Below are 6,979 nucleotides of genomic sequence, written 5' to 3'. Positions count from 1 at the left end.
TTTTAGCTGAGCCCATCAGAAACCTGGGGCACTTATTCTTTTAGCCCCATGCTCTCTTTTACCACTAAGAACGCTATGAATTCTTTATTTTCTTTGTTTTCTTAATGCAGACCTAGAGAAATAGTCCTTTATTCTCTTGTCACATTTGATGCCTTTGATCTTTTTCTTTCCATCTTTTTTTTTAAGATTTATTTTTTATTTATTCCCCCCACACACACCAGTTGTCTGTGTCCATTTGCTGTGTGTTCTGTGTCTGCTCACATTCTTGCCAGCAGCACTGGGAATCTGTGTCTCTTTATGTTGCGTCATCTTGCTGTGTCAGCTCTCTGTGTGTGGCACCATTCCTGGGCAGCCTGCACTTTCTTTCGCCCTGGGTGGCTCTCCTTATGGGGCGCACTCTTTGTGCGTGGGACTCCCCTATGTGGGGGACACCCCTGTATGGCACAGCACTCCTTGCGCGCATCAGCATTGTGCATGGGCCAGCTCACCGCACAGGTCAGGAGGCCCTGGGCATCGAACCCTGCACCTCCCATGTGGTAGGCGGATGCTCTATCCATTGAGCCAAATCCGCTTTCCTTTCCATCTCTTTTAAAATCAACTTCCTCACTACCACAGTCAGAAGTCAGGTGGGGAAGCAGATGTGACTCAAACAATTGGGTTCCTGTCTACCGTTTAGGAGGTCCAGGGTTCGATGCCCAGGGCCTCCTGGTGAAGGCAAGCTAGCCTGTGTGGCGAGCTGGCCCACATGAAGGGCTGGCCTGCCCAGAATACTGCCCTGCACAGGAGTGCTGCCCCGCGCAGGAGTGCTGGCCCATGTGGAGATCTGACACAGCAAGATGATGCAACAAAAAGAGACACAGAGGAGAGAGAATAAGAGACACAGCAGATCAGGGAGTGAGGTGGTGCAAGAGAATGACCGCCTCTCTCCCACTGCAGAAGTTCCCAGGATTGGTTCCCGGAGCCACTAATGAGAATACAAGTAGACACAGAAGAACACACAATGAATGGACACAGAGAGCAGACAAGGGGCGGGGGGAAATAAATAAATAAATAAATTACTAAACAGAAAAGAAGTCAGGTGGTATTATTCCTCTTCCTTGATTTTTTTGATGTGTAAAATGTATCCCCGTTTATGGAGTGTGTAAATAAAATTAATTATAATAAAAGTTAAGGGAAACAGTTTTGGCTGTAGCCAGGACAGTTAAAAAAAATCTCAGCACATGAGCTCTCAGTGTAAAGGACTTCACGTCACTGGAGCAGTAGAGGCCATGCAGATTCTAAAGGTCACCTGTACTGTATTTCACTTACGAACCCAATACCACAACTTGGCAAAAGAACACAGGCAGCACTCTGCATTTGCTAGCAGCTTTATTTAAAGATGTTATGATGCTTGCAAAAGTAGGCCATTTGGAGCAGTGTAGAGAACACAGCACTAATCATCTGCCAGTCCGCTGCCTGCTTATACCAAATCTGGTAGTAAAAAGGAGAAATGTGGGCATTTCCTTAGGCCAGGCTTTTTGCAATTAATTCTCAGTGACAGCACAGATGTCTCCTGCTTGTAAGAAGCCATCAAAGAGGTCCTTTTTGATGTGATTTGTTCTCCCAAAGCTAGGAAGCGGAAGTATTGCTCAGACGGAGAGATGTGCATTCTCAGCAAACCCTGCTGGCGATGGGAAACTCGTGGCCCTGTGCTCAATGAGCCTTTCTGCTCGACTCCACAGTTTTAAAACCCTTATGTTCCACTGTGGCCTCATACCCAGTAATGCCTCATTCGGCCAGCACTTTTTTTCCAGATTACCGTGGCTTGCCTCTTTGAGAGATCTGGCAATTTTTATCTTAACTGTTTGTCAGTCTGCTGAGATTTATTGCGGGCTTGCAGTATGCCAGGCGCTGTTAGGTGCTGGAGTATCACGACAAGAAGACGCCGTTTCGTTCCTCAAGAGGAAGCTCACGATCTGGTGGGGGAAGAGGAGACATAAACATTATCAAAAGCCATCCAGAATGCCTGGATGCTGTTTTGGTGCCCTGCCCAGCTCCCCTCCCCTGGACCAACGTACCCACTGCTGCTATGCAGGATGCCTCCCGAGAGTGGCCCTCGGCTGAGGGGGGCTGCCTCTCCTGGTAAGTTATCCCCCGGCAGTACACAGCCAAAGACTGACTGGTAGAGAGAAAGGAAAGGTCTGTCACCTGGCATCAGATGGGGAAAGGACAATTCTGCCATCTCGTTTATGTCCCACAAATCCCACCCATCACCCACCCATGGTGAATCAGGCTGGGGCAAGACTTTACCTGAGACCACGGCTTTATTGGGCTTCGTCCCCTTACTTATTCTGCTTCAGACCCTTTCAGATCTTTCTGAGAAGCCCTCCTGCAGGATGCCACATACTCAGGTTCTGCTTCTAGGGAACCTGAACTATGACAGTACTAGAGGAACAATGTGTGGTAGAAATTTTCCTGAAATGTTACGCTCTTCTTTGCCTTTCTAAGCAAAGGATTTTAAATGTAATTTTGTATATTGTTAATAACCTCTTGAGTAAAATGGGGACATTGAATTAGATCATCTTCCTGCCAAGTCTCACATGTCTTTGACTTTATAACTGTGAGCCTCGCTTAGGGGATGGAGTGGAAAGATAGAGAGATCTGGCTTTAAATTCTGACCCCACTCCCCACAGCTCAGTGTACTGGTAAGCTGCACAGCGTTGCTGTGCCACATGCCGTTCTTTCATCTGCAGAGTGGGGGAGGGATAACTGTAGCTGAGCGTGAGGGTTTCGTCCTCGCTCAGGCCCAAGAGTTGGGGGGGCTTGCTCCTGCCAGGCAGCCGGCGGGGGGTGCTCCAAGATGGAGCACCGGTTCTCCAGGCGTGGGGGACGCGCGGTTGAGGAAAAACCACGGAGACCGCTTGAGCGCAAGAACGGGTCTGCTTTATTGCGGAAGTACACTTGGTTATATAGGCAGGGAAGGGGGTGGAGTATGAAGGGGAGAGCAGGGCGGAGGGGTGGCTGCGGATTAGCTAAAACTGGGGGGGCAGACCTCTGGTAATACGCCGTAAGCAGTTACTGGGGAAGAGGGCAGATTGTAGGTTGGTAATATGGGCGGGACTGGCGGGAAGGGTGGCGGGGGCTGGAAGGGGAGGAGGGGCGGAGAAAGGCGGCAACAGATAACTATCGCATAGGGTTGGTGGGAGGATTAAATTAAGCCATCTACACAGAAGCACAGAGTACGGCACCAGCAGTAAAGCGTAGTATTAGTATCACCACCGCTATTCTGCCACCATATTAAAACAAGAATGCGCTAAGGGGACCTCAGAGGCCTCTAGAGAGCTTGCCCTGTAATGGTCCCAATCGGCTAGGCTTTTTTGAGTTGTTGGTTTTGATTGTTTCTTTGCCTGCTTTCAGGTTGTCAGCTCTCTCTTCTCTGCATTGGCTTTTTCTGATTTTAATCTGCTGTGCTTTGGAGAAACCTCCAACTAGACTTAATAGAATTGAACCAGTTTTGTTTTGTTTTGTGTTTGAGTTGACTCTCTTGGCCTAGTCTGGCTTGTAGTATGGTAAGCTGTAGATGTGTAGCTTTCAGCTAGATTGAGGATTGTTAGGGTACAAAAGTTCAGTACCAGCGGACGGTAGGGATTCAATAGATGTTAATTGCAGTACAAGTTTTTGGAATACAATTTGAATAAAGACTGGAAGTAAAATGGAAAGAAGTTCAAAATGAGGTTGTGAACATCTACTGTGTGAATCAAGTACATATATTTTAGCCCTGGATGGTCCAGGCTTCTGGGAAAGTGATTTTTTTTCACTTGCTCAGACATTTTATTTATTATTTATTTTTAGGGAGGTACCTGAGATTGAACCTGGGACCTCATACATGGGATGCAGGCATTCAACCACTGAGCTATACCTGGTCCCCAAGGGTGAGTGATTTTGAGATGAAGTATGTGTGAACATGTATGTGGATGCTGAAAGGAGGAAAAGGAAGACGCACTTTACCTTTCTTCTTTTTTTTTTTTTAAAGATTTATTTATTTATTTATTTAATATCCCTCCCCCTCCCCCGGTTGTCTGTTTTCTGTGTCTTTTTGCTGTGTCTTGTTTCTTTGTCCGCTTCTGTTGTGGTCAGCGGCATGGGAAGTGTGGGCGGCGCCATTCCTGGGCAGGCTGCACTTTCTTTCGCGCTGGGCGGCTTCTCCTTACAGGGTGCACTCCTTGTGCGTGGGGCTCCCCTATGCAGGGGGCACCCCTGCGAGACACGGCATTCCTTGCACGCATCAGCGCTGCGCATGGGCCAGCGCCACACGGGTCAAGGAGGCCCAGGGTTTGGCCTGCGGACCTCCCATGTGGTAGACGGATGCCCTAACCACTGGGCCAAGTCCGTTTCCGCACTTTACCTTTCGATTTAGGTTACTATGAGGACTAAAATTCAGAATACTGAAATTCTGCTTCTCTTTTGCACAATCCCCATGAGAGGGAGAAATTCTTACTGTCAGGGGTTTCGCAACAACCCAGAAGCCAGAGGAGAGGGCCACGGGGATACTTGTCTCCTGTATCTCCTAATCACCCCCCTGTCGTTCTCCTTGGATGTCTTTCTTGCCTGTTTACTGAAATGACAAGTCCTTCCAGCCTGTTTTTGGGCTGAGTCGTCCCTTGCTCCTGGAGGGTAGGACACCAGCCAGATGAGAGCACGTGGAATGCTTCATCAGCGATCCACTGCTCGGGCCACCGGGCAGGAGTGGGAGGAGAGCTGGTCCCTCTGAGATCAAATTCCAGAAACTGCTGCAATGGTACATTTTGTTCACACAACAATTAAACTGGTTCAACAACTGCCTGACCGGGGATTGCTGGCGTGGAGCCCGGGCCTGGTGGTCTTATCTGTGTAACAGAAGCCTGTGATGCAAGAGTCTCTGCTGGGCTGCCTTTAGACCTGGCAAGGGAACATTTTTTCTTCTTTATCTTCAAGATCCAGCGACTTGTGGACAAATCTGATCTGGCCGAAGCTAAGTGGAGAACTGGGCATCTCCTCAGAGTCCTTCAAGATGCAGGTTTGGACTGAAGGCTCAGAATCATTATCTCAAGGATTACCCTAATCCAGTGGTTCTCAACCTGGATCCTGCCAGAATCACCTGGGGGCCTTTGAGGTACCCTCTGACCCAGGCCAATTGCATCAGAACCTCTGGAGGAGGGACACAGGTAACAGTGAGCAGCCGAGGTTGAAAACAAATTGCCTTGGGTGGAAACCACTTTAGAGACCTATTTGAGCTCAGAGAACAGGACAGAGGGCGACCTTAGCGTTGCTCCTCATTGGCCAACCTGGTAAGAACTAGTGGGTCCCCAGGGATGTGGGAGAAGAGAACCTTCCATATGAAATCAGACTCATGGCTTCTGGGATCTTGGGAAACTAACTCTGGGCTTCCATCTCTCATCCATAAAATGGGGATTTAACTCTCTCCCTTGCATGGTTTTTGTGTAGTAGGTAGTATGTGGAAAACACCTTGTGTGTAGCAGGTATTCAAAACGTGTCATTTATTGGTAAGGCGGCAGTGCTTCCTAACATGGGGACCTCTCGGGTTATTTGACTTCTTTATATCTGGAGGCCTATCCCCATTTAAGTTAGGCAGGAGGGTTAACAGAAGAAATTTAAACTGTTAAAGTTGCTACTCAAGGTTATTTCTTTTTGTTGTGTATTGTTTTATAATATTTCCTAGTTGAACTAGTTTCATGTGTTCAGAAGCAATAATGCATTCACAGCATAGCTTGTGTATGTGTAAATACAAGCCTTTAATTTTCACAGTACACATTTTTTTAAAAGGTTTATTTTATTTATTTATTTCTCCCCGCCCCCCCATACACACACACACTCATTGTTTGCATTCTCTGTCTGCTTGTCTTCTTTTTAGGATGCACCAGGAACCAAACCTGGGACCTCCCATGTGGGAGGGAGGTGCCCAATTGCTTGAGCCACCTCTGTTCCCTGCTTGTTGTGTCTCTCATTGTATTTCCTCATTGTATTTCTTCATTGAGTCTTGTTGTGTTAACTCGCCATGCTAGTCCATCATGTCAGCCCATTGTGTCATCTTTGCTGTCTTGTTTGTCTTTTTTGGAGGCACCGGGAACGGAACCCAGGACCTCCCGTGTGGTAGGCAGGTGCCCAACTGCTTCAGCCACATCTGCTTCCCTACAGTTCCATTTGAATGATAGTAAAAGAAACACATGTGGAAGCTATAGAAATTGTGGTAAAACCTTTCTTTACTGTTCTGGTGCTGGTTTTATCCTCTTTTAGCCAACCACATACCTATCTGAGATATCTTCATAGAATTCAATTCACAGGATGTTAAGTTAATATAAATTTCCCTGGGAAGCGGACTTGGCCCAGTGGTTACGGTGTCTGTCTACCACATGGAAGGTCCACGGTTCAAACCCCGGGCCTCCTTGACCCGTGTGGAGCTGGCCCATGCGCAGTGCTGATGCGCACAAGGAGTGCCCTGCCATGCAGGGGTGCCCCCGCCTAGGGAAGCCCCACGTGCAAGGAGTGCACCCCGTAAGGAGAGCCGCCCAGCGCAAAAGAATCTTCAGCCTGCCCAGGAATGGTGCCGCAAACATGGAGAACTGATACAGCAAGATGACGCAACTAAAAGAGACACAGATTCCTGTGCTGCTGACAACAACAGAAGTGGACAAAAAAAAAAGAACACGCAGCAAATAGGACACAGAGAACAACAACTATGGGGGGGGGATGGAGGAAGGGGAGAGAATAAATAAAAATAAATCTTAAAAAAAAAAAATTTCCCTACTAAATTTGTTATGAAAACTTGAACCAAAATTAGTTTCACTGTAGGTATCTGTTGATTTTGATTTTCTAAATTGTATTTAAACAAATTTAAGAGGTCTATTTTATAATACTAAAGAGGTATATATATTTTTAAATATTTATTTTATATTTTTTTATTTTTATTTTTCCTCCCTCCCCCTTGTTGTCTGCTCTCTGT

At 47.2% G+C, this 6,979-nt stretch overlaps 1 long non-coding RNA gene across 2 annotated transcripts; it reads left to right on the top strand.

The window, feature by feature from the left end:
• Positions 1-1,401: 1,401 nt before the first annotated feature.
• Positions 1,402-6,775, top strand: LOC101416724 (uncharacterized). 2 transcript variants are annotated; one of them, XR_009180211.2, is made up of 4 exons: positions 1,402-2,121; positions 3,832-3,911; positions 4,954-5,183; positions 5,891-6,775. It is a non-coding gene; the product is annotated as an uncharacterized lncRNA (long non-coding RNA). The 2 variants fall into 2 exon arrangements; XR_011645543.1 differs by having other exon boundaries at positions 4,954-5,306.
• Positions 6,776-6,979: the final 204 nt, after the last annotated feature.

Source organism: Dasypus novemcinctus, chromosome 13 (genome assembly GCF_030445035.2).
Source record: "Dasypus novemcinctus isolate mDasNov1 chromosome 13, mDasNov1.1.hap2, whole genome shotgun sequence".
Taxonomy (NCBI): domain Eukaryota; kingdom Metazoa; phylum Chordata; class Mammalia; order Cingulata; family Dasypodidae; genus Dasypus; species Dasypus novemcinctus.
The sequence above is the reverse complement of the archived record's forward strand: the minus strand, read 5'-3'. Positions and strand labels throughout refer to the sequence as shown.